The sequence below is a fragment of the Coregonus clupeaformis genome, unplaced genomic scaffold (genome assembly GCF_020615455.1).
Source record: "Coregonus clupeaformis isolate EN_2021a unplaced genomic scaffold, ASM2061545v1 scaf0767, whole genome shotgun sequence".
Classification (NCBI taxonomy): domain Eukaryota; kingdom Metazoa; phylum Chordata; class Actinopteri; order Salmoniformes; family Salmonidae; genus Coregonus; species Coregonus clupeaformis.
In genome coordinates this window covers 191,955-210,000 of record NW_025534222.1, presented here as the reverse complement: position 1 = coordinate 210,000, position 18,046 = coordinate 191,955, and the positions used below count along the sequence as shown (strand labels likewise).

The following is an 18,046-nucleotide window of genomic DNA, read 5'->3' as shown; positions in this document are numbered from 1 at the left end:
CAGGAGGTGAAGGAAGGAAAGATACCAAGACACCGTCTTGGCTTATCTCAAGGATACCTCACATTCAGCAGGCAGCTGTCTCTGTCCCAATGTGACATGAAGACGCAGCCGCTAGCCGGGAATGACGCCTTGCTGCAGGCTAATGCCTCAGTCAGCGCAGTTCAGACCCGTGCGACGTTCACGGAGAGCGGGAATACCAGGGTTACAGGTATAACCAAGGTATGGACGCCTCCGGCTTATTCTGAACGTATCAATGCCCATGGCTCTGAGCGCAGCTCACCACACATTGAGTGTGTCGTTGAACAGCCGCTTAGGAACAGTAAAGAGGCATTGTGGCACCACCGTGTGGTATCAGTCAGAGATCACACCTTTCAGATTCTGTTGAGTTCTGTAAAGGATAAGTCTCATGCCAAGCGGCAGTCTCAGTCAGACAATGACATGATGACGCAATCGCTTTCTGGGAAGAGCGCTCTGTCTCAGGCCAGTACCTCAGACAGTGCAGTTCAGACCCGGCTGCGTTCACGGAGGGCAAGATTACTGGAGTTACGGTCGTAACCATCGTATCAAAGCCCCCCGATTCACCCAGAACGAGCTGATGTGTCCTCTCCCTTTCAAAGGGGGCCCACCTTGGGCTATTTCACCAACCCAGTGCTGGGGAATAGCGGCGGCGTGGGCCACAGAGGGCGTACGAGTTCAAGAGGATGCCGTTTGGGTACGTCCTGGCACCTCGAACGTTTTTCCAAATGTGTGGAGGCGGCATTGGAACCGCTGCGTTGTCAAGGGATAAGGATATTAGCCTACCTAGACGACCTCGCGAGTGTTCGCCCGTCAGCAGAGCTGACGCTTTACTTACACGACACAGACAGTGATTCATCTCACGCGTCTGGGGTTCGCTATAATGGTGGAAAAGAGCGCACCCTGGCCCAGTCATCAGATAGTCTACCTGGGACTACAGCTAGACACTGTAATGATGAGGGCGCGACTTCGGACCCTCGAAGGGCAGCATTGGTACTAGCCCTGAGGGAGTGTCGTCCGAATTACACAGTAACGGCGCTATCGATCATGTCACTTTTGGGTCTCATGTCGGCAGCCCACCCTGTGGTCCCGCTGGGGTTTTCTGCACATGCGCAGAACACAGCGGTGGTTCGCCCTAACTAAGACTAGACCCAGTGCGTCAACGTCATCGGTTGGTGGTGGTTCCTCTCTCGCTAAGAGCAGACCTGGACTATTGGAGGAACCCGTGCGTTTTCACGCGACGGGGTCCCGATGGGCAAGGTGCCATCCTACATTCCAGTGTATACAGAAGCCTGTCTAACTGGATGGGGAGGGGACATGTCAGTCTCAAGCGATAGGTGGTGCATGGCCTCAACCAGGTCGGCACATAAACCTCATGGAGTTGGAAACGGTTCAACTGGTTTTTAACCACTTCGCGTCTACCCTTCGGGGTCGCGATGTGTTGGTTTGATCAGACAACCGGACCACAGTAGCTCACATAAATCGCCAGGGAGGGGTCAGGTCTCCTGCCCTCCATCGGGCGGCAGAGGAATTGTGGCTGTGGGTGCACAAGCACCTTCGCTGTGTGAGAGCAGCGCACATTCCGGGCTACTTGAACGTAGAGGCAGATCTCATGTCAAGTTTCTCCCTGAGACAACAGGACGATCCGCCATTGGGAAGAGACGATTCGACGCACTGCCCGTGGCCGAAAGTTTATGTTTGATAAGCAGAAATCGCCATCCACCATTCGAAGTGTTGCAGCGGCAATTTCAGCTGGTCATGAAGGGTTTAACGTTCAATCACACATTAGTGAAACGTTTTATTGGGAATGCAACGGCTTAGGCTAATGCCTAGAGCTACGCTGCCCCGATGGGTTTTGGCCTTAGTTCTCGAAGCGCTATGTAAGTCGCCGTTCGAGCCATTGAATCAAATACCCCTCAAAATGCTGTCTATCAAGACGGCGCTGTTGCTCGCCTTGACTACCGTTGTGCTCAGTACGCGCTTTGGCGTGTTACATTGAGTGCACAGTAGCGATTAGGTCATCGCCTCAGCTGTTTGTGTGTCACCGTGCGGCTGCATTGGGTAGACCACTTTCAAAACAGCGATTGCCTCATTGGCCTTGTGAAGGCATTGAGACGGCGTACGAGGCGGCGGGGGCAACAACCGCCTCAGGGTGTTAAAGCGCACTCCACTCGTGGAGTAGCAGCTTCTACTGCCCTCTTCAGAGGTACAGAGGTAGTGGATATTTGTAGAGCGGCGTCTTGGGTGACACCGTCTCCTTTTATTCGTTTCTATCTGTTGGATATGTCTTCTAACTCTTTGGCTCGATCTGTACTCAGCGTGGCTGAAGGGAGATCTTGAGAAGGAAACAGAGAAAGAAAGCAGGATTGTGACCATGTTCATAAATCCGCTTTTATTAGAAGAAACATATTATGGCACGTTTTCCAACTCTTTGAGCTCGGTCGGCATTCAGCAGAGCTGAAAGGCGATTTTGAGCTAAAGGGGAGAGGACAGAGCAGGACCTTGGACAGGTTCCAATCAGGTCCGCCTTGGTTAGGAAAACGTGTTATGTCAGGAATAGGCTTTTTAATTTTCAAGCTCGATCGCACTCAGCATAGCTGAAAGAGAATCTTGAGCTAGAGGAAGGAGAAGCAGGACGATGGACAGGTCTCTATCAGGTCCGCTTCTGATGAAAAAGCTATCTGTGGCATGTCTCTTGAATCAGGGTCAGGACATAGAGACATGTATTGAAATGACAGAATGTGAGGTCATTTATCTGATTCAGATAGTATGACTTATATTTTTGTTCCTGCCTACTAATCTCTGGGTTCCATTGAGTGAGTAAGGCGGTCTGTTGGACACTTAATGTAGAGTGACTGAGGTCATTCTATGATAGTGTTGTCACAGAATATTGAGGCACGGCTATCTGCTGGTACAGATTGGCACGGCGTCTATTCTGAGGATTCGTCCACTAGCGACCCGGGTGGGTTCTATATCGTGGAGCTCCGCCCCCATGGGAGCTCTGCTCTATTGGTCTTAGGCCAATGCCTAGAGCTACGCTGCCCCCGATGGGGTTTGCTTTGGTTCTCGGCGCTATGTAAGTCGCCGTCGAGCCATTGAATCAAATACCCTCAAAATGCTGTCTATCACCGGCGCTGTTGCTCGCCTTGACTATCGCTAAGCGGGTCAGTGATTTGAGTGCACTGTCGGCGAGACCCGACTGCCTTGCCATTAATGGCGATTTGAGCAGAGCGGTGTTCGTCCCAACCCGGCATTTGTGCCGAAGGTTAGTTAACAGTGCATATAGATCACAGACCGTGGAATTGTGGGCTTTTTATCCTCCCCATGGGAGAGGAGTGAGAAAAGCTTCATTGTTTGTGCCAGTACGCGCTATGGCGTGTCATCGCTGAGCGCACAGCAGCGTATTAGGTCATCCGCTCAGCTGTTTGTGTGTCACGTGCGGCTGCATTGGGTAGACCACTTTCAAAACAGCGATTGTCTCATTGGCTTTGTGAAGGCATTGAGACGGCAGAGGCAGCGCGGAGCAACAACCGCCTCAGGGTATTAAAGCGCACTCCACTCGTGGAGTAGCAGCTTCTACGCCTTCTTCAGAGGTACAGAGGTAGTGGATATTTGTAGAGCGGCTGCTTGATCGACACCGTCTCCTTTATCCGCTTTTCTATCTGTTGGATATGTCTTCTAACTCTTTGTTCGCGATCTGTACCAGCGTGGCTGAAGGGAGATCTTGAGAAAGAAACAGAGAAAGAAAGCAGGATTGTGACCATGTTCATAAATCCGCTTTATTAGAAGAAACATATTATGTCACGTTTTTCCAACTCTTTAGCTCAGTCGGCATTCGCAGAGCTGAAAGGCGATTTGAGCTAAAAGGGGAGGACAGAGCAGGACCTTGGACAGGTTCCAATCAGGTCCGCCTTGGTTAGGAAAACGTGTTATGTCAAGAATAGGCTTTTTACCTTTCGAGCTCGATGCACTCAGCATAGCTGAAAAGAGAATCTTGAGCTAGAGGAAAGAGAAGCAGGACGATAGACAGGTCTCTATCAGGTCCGCCCGGATGAAAAGCTATCTGTGGCATGTCTCTTGACTCAGGGTCAGTACAGAGACATGTATTGAACTGACAGAATGTGAGGTCATCTATCTGATTCAGATAGTAGGACTTTTATATTTTGTTCCTGCCTACTAATCTATGGGTTCCATAGAGTGAGTAAGGCGGTTTGTTGGACACTTAATGTAGAGTGACTGATGTCATTACATTAGTGGACGATAGTGTTGTCACAGAATATTGAGGCACGGCTATCTGCTGGTACAGATTAGCACGGGCGTCTATTCTGATGATCTGCCCAATAGCCATTGACATTGTCATTGAGCTAGATGGGGCGGGTCTATAACCGATGACGCGGTATATTGTGACGCCCTGATGGGTTCCTTAGTCGCATTACTGCGGGAATTGGTTACAGTTGCTGGGCTTGACCTTTTTCATTTTTGAATGGGAAATGTTAGGCTCGGCAGGGAGTACATTTTGGAGCGTTTGCTCACTTTAAACCACTAGGAGCATAGCTCCCCTATGGGGCGGAGCTCCACGATATAGAACGACTAGTTACCGGAGTGTAACTCCAGTTCTATGAGTGGAGCGGAGCCCCATAGGGGAGCTCTGCTCCTATTGGTTTACCCTCTGCCCTAGGGCAGAACAGCCTGAAGCAAAATTATGCACACACCTACAGCCAATGGGAGTACAGGTGTCCCTATATAAGGAACCCCGTTCCCTCAATCTGCCTCCCGAGATATTATCTTCAGCGAGACTAGAGAGGGTCGGTAGGGCCTTAAGTCCTATGAGGGCTCGCTCCACTCATAGAACTGGAGTTACACTCGGTAACTAGTCGTTCTATATCGTGGAGCTCCGCCCATAGGGGAGCTCTGCTCCTATTGGTTTAAGGCGGAGCGAAACGCTCCAAAATGTACTCCCTGCCGAGCCTAACACATCCCATTCGAAAATGAGAAAAGGTCAAGCCCAGCAATGGCTGCAACCAATTCCCGCAGTACTGCGACTAAAAAACCCACCCAGCGTCAACAATATACCGCGTCATCGGTTATAGACCCGCCCATCTAGCTCAAATGGCAATGCCAATGGCTAGTGGGCAGATCATCAGAATAGACGCCGTGCTAATCTGTACCAGCAGATAGCCGTGCCTCAATATTCTGTGACAACACTATCGTCCACTAATGTAATGACATCAGTCACTCTACATTAAGTGTCCAACAGACCGCCTTACTCACTCTATGGAACCCATAGATTGGTAGGCAGGAACAAAATATAAAAGTCATACTATCTGAATCAGATAGATGACCCCTCACATTCTGTCAGTTCAATACATGTCTCTATGTACTGACTCCTGAGTCAAGAGACATGCCACAGATAGCTTTTCATCCGAAGCGGACCTGATAGAGACCTGTCTATCGCCCTGCTTCTCTTCCCTCTAGCTCAAGATTCTCTTTCAGCTATGCTGAGTGCAATCGAGCTTGAAAGTTAAAAGCCTATTCTTGGCATAACACGTTTTCCTAACCAAGGCGGACCTGATTGGAACCTGTCCAAGGTCCTGCTCTGTCCTCTCCTTTTAGCTCAAAATCGCCTTTCAGCTCTGCTGAATGCCGACCGAGCTAAAGAGTTGAAAACGTGCCATAATATGTTTCTTCTAATAAAAGCGGATTTATGAACATGGTCACAATCCTGCTTTCTTTCTCTGTTTTCTTCTCAAGATCTCCCTTCAGCCACGCTGAGTACAGATCGAGCCAAAGAGTTAGAAGACATATCCAACAGATAGAAACGGATAAAAGGAGACGGTGTCGACCAAGACGCCCGCCTCTACAAATATCCACTACCTCTGTACCCTCTGAAGAGGGCAGTAGAAGCTGCTACTCCACGAGTGGAGTGCGCTTTAATACCCTGAGGCGGTTGTTGCCCCGCCGCCGCTCGGTCTCAATGCCTTCACAAAGCCAATGAGACAATCGCCTGTTTTGAAAGTGGTCTACCCAATGCAGCCGCACCGTGACACACAAACAGCTGAGGCGATGACCTAATCGCTGCTGTGCGCTCAACGTAACACGCCAAAGCGCGTACTGGGCACAAACAATGAAGCTTTTTCTCACTCCTCTCCCCCATGGGGAGGGGGGGATAAAAAGCCCACAATTCCACGGTCTGTGATCTATATGCACTGTTAATAACCTTCGCACAAATGCCGGGTTGGGACGTAACACCGCTCTGCCTCAAATCGCCATTAATGGCAAGGCAGTCGGGTCTCGCCGACAGTGCACTCAAATCACTGACCCGCTTAGCTTAGTCAAGGCGAGCAACAGCGCCGTCTTGATAGACAGCATTTTGAGGGGTATTTGATTCAATGGCTCGAACGGCGACTTACATAGCGCTTCGAGAACCAAAGCCAAACCCCATCGGGGCAGCGTAGCTCTAGGCATTGGCCTAAGCCGTCGCGTTCCCAATAAGAAACGTTTCACTAATGGGTGACTGAACAGGTTTTCCCGTTAAACCCCTTCGTGACCAGCTGAAATTGCCGCTGCAAACACTCGAATGGTGGAGGGCGATTTCTGCTTATCAAACATAGACTGCAGGAATGAGAGCACACTCTCTACCTGACAGCTCATGGGGTCTACGTCCTGTGTGTTACACCACTGTGAGAAAACATTCCATCTGCTTGTGTATACCCTGGAAGTGGAACTGGCCCTAGCGCTCTGTATGGTTCTGATCACGCATCAGATAACCCACGGCGCCTCAACCTGTCCCGTTCAGGAACCAAGCCTTCAGTGGTTGGCCGATTATGGGCCACTGCCCTACTCGAGCCTCCCGCCTGGCTCAACGCTGCGTCGCCGATGTGGAATTGTCCAAGGTGGCACAATCAACATCTGACTCATCTCTGCAAACCACGGAGCCCCCGGGCGATCGGGCGCCTATCAGTATCACTGTTAGCTCCTCTCTGATCTCACCCTGGCTAGCAGTGGGAGAATGCAAGACAGCGGAGGGAATGCATACAGGAGAACTTTCGGCCACGGGCAGTTGCGCGAACGCGTCTCTCTTCCCAATGGCGGCTCGTCCTGTTGTCTCAGGGAGAACCATAGGGGACACTGCGCGTTCACACGTGACGCGAACAGATCCACTGGCTCTCCCCGAATTGTTTCCAAATTTGAGAACAATGTCTGGGTGCAGACACCACTGGCCGTCTCGAGGACCCCTCTTGACATGAGATCTGCCCCCTACGTTCAAGTAGCCCGGAATGTGCGCTGCTCTCAACGAGCGAAGGTGCTTGTGAGCCCACAGCCACAATTCCTCTGCCGCCCTGTGGAGGGCAGGAGACCTGACCCCCTCCCTGGCGATTTATGTGAGCTACTGTGGTCCGGTTGTCTGACCAAACCAACACATCGCGACCCGAAGGGTAGACGCGAAGTGGTTCAAAACCAGTCGAACCGTTTCCAACTCCAAGAGGTTTATGTGCCGACCTGATTGAGGCCATGCACCACCTATCGCTTGAGACCGACATGTCCCTCCCCATCCAGTTAGACAGGCATCTGTATACACTGGAATGTAGGATGACACCTTGCCCATCGGGACTCCGTGCGTGAGAACGCACGGGTTCCTCCAATAGTCCAGGTCTGCTCTTAGCGAGAGAGGAACCACCACCAACCGATGACGTTGACGCACTGGGTCTAGTCTTAGTTGGGCGAACCACCGCTGTGTTCTGCGCATGTGCAGAAGCCCCAGCGGGACCACAGAGTGGGCTGCCGACATGAGACCCAAAAGTGACATGATCGATAGCGCCGTTACTGTGTGATTCGGACGACACTTCCTCAGGGCTAGTACCAATGCTGCCCTTCGAGGGTCCGAAATTGGCGCCCTCATCATTACAGTGTCTAGCTGTAGTCCCAGGTAGACTATCTGATGACTGGGCCAGGGTGCGCTCTTTTCCAATTTACAGCGAACCCCAGACGCGTGAGATGAACCACTGTCTGTGTCGTGCGTGAACGCCAGCTCTGCTGACGGGCGAGAACCAGCAGGTCGTCTAGTAGGCTAATATCCTTATCCCCTGACGACGCAGCGGTTCCAATGCCGCCTCCACACATTTGGAAAACGTTCGAGGTGCCAGGGCGTACTAAACGGCATCCTCGTGAACTCGTACGCCACCCCCTGAAAGGCGAACCGCAGAAACTTCTGTGGCGAGATTGAATCGGCACATGAAAGTACGCGTCCTTTAGGTCTATGCTTGTACAAAAGTCTCCCTTCTGGACACATTCCAGTAGACGTTTTGTCGTCAGCATTCGGAAGGGCCGTTTGGTTATGCTCTCGTTGAGAATGCGTAAATCCAAAATCGGCCTCACTCCCCGTCTTTTTGGGCACTAGGAAATAGGCGAATAGAGCCCTTTGTTCCTTGCTCTCGGGAACTACTGTGACCGCCTCCTTCGCCAAAAGTTCCGTGATCTCTGACATCAGAGCGGCTACTTTGTCCGCGTTTTCATCACCCTTTCACCACTCCCGCGGGGGTGGGTCCGATGGAATTGGAGGGCATAACCCTTCTCTAACGTCTGTTCTAGCCAGCGTGAGAGGGTACAGCTTCGTTGCCACTGCCAGCAATGCAGAAAGCGGACGTGTACGAAGCTGTGGTACGTCCCAGTAGGAAGGACCTGTATTCCTCTATGGCCTCTTGCCGCCGCTATTCCCCAGCACTGAGTTGGTGGAATAGCCCAGGGGTGGGCCCCCTCGAAAGGGGGAGAGGGAAACATCAGCTGGTTCTGTGTGAATCGGAGGCCTTGATACGTTAGTTACGCCTGTAACTCCAGTAATCCGGCCCTCCGTGAACGCAGCACGGTTCTGAACTGCACTGGCTGAGGCATTGGCCTGAGACAGAGCGCTCTCCCCGGATAGCAATTGCGTCATCATGTCATTGTCTGACTGAGACTGCTGCTTGGAATGAGACCCATCCATTACAGTACTCAACAGAGTCTGAAAGGTGTGATCTCTGACTGGTACCACACGGTGGTGCCATAATACCTCTTCACTGGTCTCATGTGGCTGCTCAACAACACACTCAATGTGTGGTGAGCTGCGCTCAGAGCCATGGGCATTGATACGTTCTGAATAGACCGGAGGCGTCCATACCTTGGTTATACATGTAACTTTGGTATTCCCGCTCTCCGTGAACGTCGCACGGGTCTGATCTGCGCTGGCTGAGGCATTAGCCTGCAGCAAGGCGTCACTCCCGGCTAGCGGCTGCGTCTTCATGTCACATTGGGACAGAGACAGCTGCCTGCTGAATGTGAGGTCTCCTTGAGATAAGCCAAGACGGTGTCTTGGTATCTTTCCTCCCTTCACCTCCTGTGTGCGTTCAGCTCTGCACCTCTGGTGGGCTGAACTACGCTCAGTGTGGTGAGTATTAGCGCGTTTCAGAAAGAAGTGGGGGGCGCCGATACACTGGGAAACTTCGTCACCGTGGTAATCGGGCCCTCCGTGGAACGCAGCATGGGTCTGAATCGCACTAATCGAGACCTTAGTCTGCGATAGTCGCCATCTCAACTAGCGGCTGCGTCATCATGTCTCCTGACTGAGACTGCAGCCTGCTATGAGAGGCACTCACTACAGTACTCCTTGGAGTCTGTAATGTGAGGTCTCTTTGAGATAAAACCAAGACGGCGTCTAGGTATTATTCCTCCTTTCACCTCCTGTGTGCGTTCAGCTCTGCACCTCTGGTGGGCTGAACTACACTCAGTGTGGTGAGCCTGGGCGCGTTCAGGAAAAGGTGGGGGCGTCGATACACTGGGCACCTTCGTGACCGTGGTAATCGGGCCCTTCTTGAACGCGCAGCATGGGTCTGGATCGTACTAACAGAGACCTTAGTCTGTGATAGTGCGCCATCCCCAATGTGGTTATTATCAGCGCGTTTGAGAGAAACGGGGGCGCCGATACGTTGGTTACGCCCGTAACCGTAGTAATCAGGCCCTCCGTGAATGCAGCACGGGTCTGAACTGCACTGACTGAGGCGTTAGCCTGAGACAGAGCGCCGTCCCGAATAGCGGTCGCGTCATCATGCCATTATCTGGCTGAGACTGCAGCCTGCTATGTGAGACACTCACTACGGCACTCCTAGGAGTCTGTAAAGTGAGGTCTTTATAATGTACACTTAATACCTTTTTATATACCTGCCTTATGTGTGCATTCAGCAACGCACCATGGTGGGCTGAGCTGCACTCATAGTGGTAAGAGAGAGAGCGAGAGTGAGGAAGGTCGAACGCTCTCGGATGTATTATGGAAAAGGGGCTCTTTTTTGACAGTGTCAAGTAGAGCCAACTCTTTATTACACACATCAACAAAAAAACATTCTCCTCCATACACTCAACGGTAGAGTGGGGGCAGTGGGCTCGGTCACAGCAGGCGCTGTGCCGTCTTCCGTCTCTCCCCCTCGCCTGTCATAAACGGCGTCTCTTCTGGCCGCCCTTCGGGTGATGCCAGGATGACGCTTTAATGACCTCTCTCGCCGGCACCTCTGGCGCTGCAGAGGGGGAGCGAGGCCCGCTCCCTTGCTGCTGGAGGCCGCCGTCTAACGCCAAGCTGTAGCGAGAGTAACGGCCGCCCTTCCTCCTATCCACTTCCGGGTTGGAGGGAATGGGGGGCAGCTTAATCTCCCGCTGTTTAGCAGCCCACTCAATGAGACCTGAGAATTCAGGCACAGAGAGGCTGTGGCGTCATCATCCAGGGATGTAATGACCTCACAATTTCCCGAAGGAAAAGGGGTGTTAAACATCTGGGTCAGTGTAATGAATTGTTCCAATAGAATATTCATTTCTTCCCCAATAGCCCTGTCATCTCCTGAGTCAGTGCCTTCAGATGATGCCTCAGCTGAGACTAACACTGATAGCACATCCTCGAGAGGAATATCCTCCCTAAAAATGCCCAATGCTGCTTCCACTCCTTCAAAAAAGGAGGGCGCAGCTGGCGCATAGTGGGGGAATTAATGAAGCTGTCCCTGGCGTGCTGTGTCCCTCAACCCACGAAACAATGTCGGGGGGGTCGACAGCCGCCAAGGGGAACAGCGACATTGAGCTCTGAAAAGAGCTTTTGTTAAATACTTACCCTATGGATAAGCTTGGTGTGCTCATTGTAGGAAGACGTTGATGGCTGGATATCAACGACGAGATCTTCCTGAGTCTTCTATGGCTTCTTCAATTCTAGTCCAGTCGCTGAAGATAATGGGAGGCAGATTGAGGGAACGGGGTTCCTTATATAGGGACACCTGTACTCCCATTGGCTGTAGGTGTGTGCATAATTTTGCTTCAGGCTGTTCTGCCCTAGGGCAGAGGGTAAACCACTAGGAGCATAGCTCCCCTATGGGGCTCCGCTCCACTCATAGAACTGGAGTTACACTCCGGTAACTAATCGTCTGTCTGTCCCTCGCTCCAATTGGATAAGGCCACACCGGCCCGGTGGCCAATCGTTGCCTCTTGTGGCGAGGTATAAGTACGGCTATCGAAGTGGCGAGCGGCTCATTCAGACTTTCTGTGACTTTCTCAAGCTACCAATATGAGCGGAAGAGGCAAAACCGGAGGCAAGGCCAGGGCGAAGGCAAAGACCCGTTCATCCCGTGCCGGGCTCCAGTTCCCCGTGGGCCGTGTGCACAGGCTGCTGCGCAAAGGCAACTACGCCGAGCGTGTGGGCGCTGGCGCACCAGTCTACCTGGCCGCCGTGCTCGAGTACCACTGCTGAGATCCTGGAGTTGGCCGGCAACGCTGCCCGTGACAACAAGAAGACTCGTATCATCCCCCGTCACCTGCAGCTGGCCGTCCGTAACGACGAGGAGCTGAACAAACTGCTCGGCGGTGTGACCATCGCTCAGGGTGGTGTGCTGCCCAACATCCAGGCAGTGCTACTCCCCAAGAAGACCGAGAAGGCAGTCAAAGCCAAGTAAATTCGCTACTGCGACTTCAACTTGACTACTCAACCCCCAAAGGCTCTTTTAAGAGCCAACCACCTAGCTCTCCAAAAGCGCAAAGTACCTTTCTATGACCGCCACACATTGAGTGGGTGTATACACAACTATTTCGACATTCTGTGCCCACATGAGGCCTTGCATGAACAACACCTACTAGGCCTTGTTCTATATCGTGGAGCTCCGCCCCATAGGGGAGCTATGCTCCTAGTGGTTTACCCTCTGCCCTAGGGCAGAACAGCCTGAAGCAAATTTATGCACACACCTACAGCCAATAGGAGTACAGGTGTCCCTATATAAGGAACCCCGTTCCATCAATCTGCCTCCCTTTATCTTCAGCGACTGGACTAGATCTGAAGAAGCCATACGAAGACTCTAGAAAGATTTCGCGTTGACTACCAGCCGTCAACGTCTTTCGCCATGAGCACATGGGAATTTCCCACCCCCAAAGGCCCTTTTTAAGGGCCCTGTGTCGGTGTTCCACCACGGCTACCTCGGACCCCCCGATCTCTGCCGTGTGTTTGGGACCGCAGCACGCCGAGGATGGTCTCGACATCCCTCCTAATTGCGCCTCCTGCGCCTCCTTACCATAAAGGAGAGGCAGCAGCGTCGGCGTTTGCGGAGGACGTCCCTCTAGATGACGTAGTGTCCTCACTCCTCTCTGCTTCAGAGGCGTCAGAGGACAGTGCGGGGTCGGAGGATGACAAGGAAGGCGCCGAGGCGGATATCCCAGTGGGACAATCCAGATCTCTGGCGCCTACCTTCAAAACCCCCTTTCATTCTGAAAGCGCGAGGTTAGAAGGATCCTTGTGCGATGACGACATGGGCTCTGCTAGGTCAGAAGCCCTGTCCTTCGCGGTAGCCTCTCTGCGCTCGGACTTTCCCGGGCTCATTGAGAAGGCTGCCACACGACTCGAGGTTGTGCTGCCCCCAGTTCCCCTTCCTATGGAGGTGGACCTGATGGAGGGCGGCCCTTACTCAAGCCAAGGAGGGCAGCTGAGCCTTGGCTCCAGCCTTGCCCTCTCTCGGCAAGTATGTCGAGGGTTCGTGGGGGGCACCTCTGGCGGCGCGTTCGCCGGCCAGAGCGTATATCCCCTTCACCAGAGTGAGCGGCTATGAGTGGGCGGCTAGGGGGAATCCCAGGCTCGAGGGCGCCATGGCGGCGTTCCTAGTGCCGGGTCGAGTCCCTGGGCAGCCTCCAAGAAGGCCACTCTGCCAGCACAAAGGGATAGGTTCACAGCCCAGTTGGCTGAGAAATCCTTTACGTTGGGAGCCCAGAGCGTAGCAGCTGCTAACAATATCGCCCTCTCGCTGGCCTCCCTGTCCCCGTCTCCAACGGGCAGGTCGGAGATGACCAGTGAGGAAGTGGAGGAGGCCTCCAGAATCTCTGGAGCCATTCTACACCTGACGCAGGCGGTTGCCATATGCGCGGGAAGGACCATGGCCACCTCCGTGGTCACGGGAACGACACCTCTGGCTCTCGATGACGGCCATGAAGGAGACCGACAGGGCGTCTCTACTCAACGCCCCGTCTCCAGCGAGGGCCTTTGGTCTCGCAGTGAAGGACGCGACAGAACAGATCGCCAGACTGGACGAGGAGAGGAGGCACCTGGCCAAGCATTTGCCGCTGGCAATGAGGTCCAGCAAAGCCCCAGCTAAACCGTCCACCTCCAACGCCCCCAGTAGAGCTACAGTGAGGCGTCGGGCCAGGCGACAGACGCACACCACAGACAGCAGGAGAGCGGGCTCGGCCCCTCCAGCAGTGACGGTGGCAGCAACGGTCCCGCCAGCGAGAGAGGTTGTCACGAGAGAGGTTGTCACGAGACCAGCTTGGCAGCACCAGAAGGCCTCCCAGAAGCGCAAGCACCTCTGACGAGGCGAGGGGGAGAGGACGGAGAACGCCCGGCGAGTGTCGCAGAAGGGCCTACTGTTCCCCCACCCCACTGTTCAGGGCGTGGAGGACTGTTTTTTACATTGTGTGAATAAAGAGATTGTTCTCATTGACATTGTCAAAGAAGGACATTTATTCCATAAGGTTCGGAACACTTCACGTTCTATGGTAAATCTCCTCACCATCTTGAGCGCAGCCCAACCCACTTAGAGTGTGTAGCTGAGCGTGCTCAGGAGAGGAAAAGGGCAAAGGTAGCAAGGCACAGCCTTAGCTCACTTAGTAAAGATTTTTACTACAGACTCCTAGGAGCTCTGTAGTAAAGGTCTCACATAGTAGGCAGTTGCCTCTGTCCCAATGTGACATGAAGGCGCAGCCGCTAGCCGGGAGTGACGCCTTACTGCAGGCTAATGCCTCAGTCAGTGTAGATCAGACCCGTGCGACGTTCACGGAGAGCGGGAATACCAGGGCTACTAAGGTAGCCGAGGTATGGACGCCTCCGGTATATTCTGAACGAATCAATGCCCATGGCTCTGAGCGCAGCTCACCACACATTGAGTGTGTCGTTGAACAGCCGCATAAGACCAGTAAAGAGGTATTGTGGCACCACCGTGTGGTGTCAGTCAGAGATCACACTTTTCAGATTCAGCTGAGTTCTGTAAAGGAGATGTCTCATGCCAAGTGGCAGTCTCAGTCAGTCAATGACATGATGACGCAATCGTTTTCCGGGAAGAGCGCTCTGTCTCAGGCCAGTACCTCAGACAGTGCAGTTCAGACCCGTGCTGCGTTCACGGAGGGCAAGATTACTGGAGTTACGGTCGTAACCAACGTATCAACGCCCCCGATTCACCCAGAACGAGCTGATGTTTCCTCTCCCTTTCAAGGGGGGCCCGCCTTGGGCTATTCCACCAACCCAGTGCTGGGGAATAGCGGCGGTGAGGGCCATAGAGGAATACAGGTCCTTCCTACTAGACGCACCACAGCTCGTGCGCGCCCGCTCTCTCAGCACTGCTGGCAGTGGCGTCGGCTGTACCCTCTCACGCTGGCTAGAACAGACGTTAGAGAAGGGTTATGCCCTCCAATTCCATCGGACCCCACCCCGTTCAGGAGTGGTGGAGACGGGGTGATGAAAACGCCAGACAAAGTGGCCGCTCTGAAGTCAGAGATTACGGAACTTTTGGCGAAGGAGGCGGTCACAGTAGTGCCCCAGAGCAAAGGAACAAGGGGCTTTACTCGCCCCTATTTCCTAGTGCCCAAAAGACGGGGGAGTGAGGCCGATTTTTGGTTTACGCATTCTCAACGAGAGCATAACCAAACGGCCCTTCCGAATGCTGACGACAAAACGCCTACTGGAATGTGTTCAGAAGGGAGATTTTTGTACAAGCATAGACCTAAAGGCGCGTGACTTTCATGTGCCGATACAATCGCGCCACAGAAAGTTTCTGCGGTTTGCCTTTCAGGGGGTGGCGTACGAGTTCACGAGGATGCCGTTTGGGTACGCCCTGGCACCTCGAACGCTTTCCAAATGTGTGGAGACGGCATTGGAACGCTGCGTCGTCAGGGGATAAGGCTATTAGCCTACCTAGACGACCTGTTGATTCTTGCCCCGTCAGCAGAGCTGGCGTTCACACACACGACACAGACAGTGATTCATCTCACGCGTCTGGGGTTCGCTGTGAATTGGAAAAAGAGCGCACCCTGGCCCAGTCATCAGATTGTCTACCTGGGACTACAGCTAGACACTGTAATGATGAGGCGCGAATTTGGACCCTCGAAGGGCAGCATTGGTACTAGCCCTGAGGAAGTGTCGTCCGAATCACACATGTAACGGCGCTATCGATCATGTCACTTTTGGGTCTCATGTCGGCAGCCCACTCTGTGGTACCGCTGGGGCTTCTGCACATGCGCAGAACACAGCGGTGGTTCGCTAACTAAGACTAGACCCAGTGCGTCAACGTCATCGGTTGGTGGTGGTTCCTCTCTGCGCTAAGAGCAGACCTGGACTATTGGAGGAACCCGTGCGTTCTCACGCACGGAGTCCCGATGGGCAAGGTGTCATCTCACATTCCAGTGTAACAGATGCCTGTCTAACTGGATGGGGAGGACATGTCAGTCTCAAGCGATAGGTGGTGCATGGCCTCAATCAGGTCGGCACATAAACCTCTTGGAGTTGGAAACGGTTCGACTGGTTTTGAACCACTTCGCGTCTACCCTTCGGGGTCGCGATGTGTTGGTTTGGTCAGACAACCGGACCACAGTAGCTCACATAAATCGCCAGGGAGGGGTCAGGTCTCCTGCCCTCCACAGGGCGGCAGAGGAATTGTGGCTGTGGGCTCACAAGCACCTTCGCTCGTTGAGAGCAGCGCACATTCCGGGCTACTTGAACGTAGGGGCAGATCTCATGTCAAGAGGGGGTCCTCGAGACGACGAGTGGTGTCTGCACCCAGACATTGTTCTCCAAATTTGAAACAATTCGGGAGAGCCGAGGTGGATCTGTTCGCGTCACGTGTGAACGCGCAGTGTCCCCTATGGTTCTCCCTGAGACAACAGGACGAGCCGCTATTGGGAAGAGACGCGTTCGCGCACTGCCCGTGGCCGAAAGTTCTCCCTGTATGCATTCCCTCCGCTGTCTTGGCATTCTCCCACTGCTAGCCAGGGTGAGATCAGAGGAGCTAACAGTGATACTGATAGCGCCCCGATCGCCCGGGGGCTCCGTGGTTTGCAGAGATGAGTCAGATGTTGATTGTGCCACCTTGGACAATTCCACATCGACGAGACGCGTTGAGCCAGGCGGGAGGCGCGATAGGGCAGTGGCCCATAATCGGCCAACCACTGAAGGCTTGGTTCCTGAACGGGACAGGTTGAGGCGCCGTGGGTTATCTGATGCAGTGATCAGAACCATACAGAGCGCTAGGGCCAGTTCCACTTCCAGGATGTACACAAGCAGATGGAATGTTTTCTCACAGTGGTGTAACACACAGGACGTAGACCCCATGAGCTGTCAGGTAGAGAGTGTGCTCTCATTCCTGCAGTTTATGTTTGATAAGCAGAAATCGCCCGCCACCATTCGAGTGTTTGCAGCGGCAATTTCAGCTGGTCATGAAGGGTTTAACGGGGAAAAAACCTGTTCAGTCACCCATTAGTGAAACGTTTCTTATTGGGAACGCGACGGCTTAGGCCAATGCCTAGAGTTACGCTCACTCGATGGGATTTGGCTTTGGTTCTCGAAGCGCTATGTAAGTCGGCGTTCGAGCCATTGAATCAAATACCCCTCAAAATGCTGTCTATCAAGACGGCGCTGTTGCTCGCCTTGACTACCGCTAAGCGAAGTCAGTGATTTGAGTGCACTGTCGACGAGACCCGACTGCCTTGCCATTAATGGCGATTTGAGCAGAGCGGTGTTACGTCCCTAACCCGGCATTTGTGCCGAAGGTTATTAACAGTGCATATAGATCACAGACCGTGGAATTGTGGGCTTTTTTATCCCCCTCCTCATGGGGGAGAGGAGTGAGAAAAAAGCTTCATTGTCTGTGCCCAGTCGCGCTTTGGCGTGTTACGTTGAGCGCACAGCAGCGATTAGGTCATCGCCTCAGCTGTTTGTGTGTCACGGTGCGGCTGCATTGGGTAGACCACTTTCTAAACAGCGTTTGTCTCATTGGCTTTGTGAAGGCATTGAGACGGCGTCTGAGGCGGCGGGGCAACAACCGCCTCAGGGTATTAAAGCGCATTCCACTCGTGGAGTAGCAGCTTCTACTGCCCTCTTCAGAGGTACAGAGGTAGTGGATATTTGTAGAGCGGCGTCTTGGTCGATCACCGTCTCCTTTTATTCGCTTCTATCTGTTGGATATGTCTTCTAACTCTTTGGCTCGATCTGTACTCAGCGTGGCTGAGGGGAGATCTTGAGAAAGTAACAGAGAAAGAAAGCAGGATTGTGACCATGTTCATAAATCCGCTTGTATTAGAAGGAACATATTAGGGCACGTTTTTTCCAACTCTTTAGCTCGGGTCGGCATTCAGCAGAGCTGAAAGGCGATTTCGAGCTAGAAAGGAGAGGACAGAGCAGGACCTGGGACAGGTTCCAATCAGGTCCGCCCTTGGTTAGGAAAGCGTGTTATGTCAGGAATAGGCTTTTCAACTTTCAAGCTCGATTGCACTCAGCATAGCTGAA

The 18,046-nt window shown here is 53.1% G+C and overlaps 1 pseudogene; it reads left to right on the top strand.

Moving 5' to 3' along the window:
* Positions 1-11,542: 11,542 nt before the first annotated feature.
* LOC123485616 lies at positions 11,543-12,102 on the top strand (annotated as a pseudogene).
* The last annotated feature ends 5,944 nt before the right edge of the window (positions 12,103-18,046 follow it).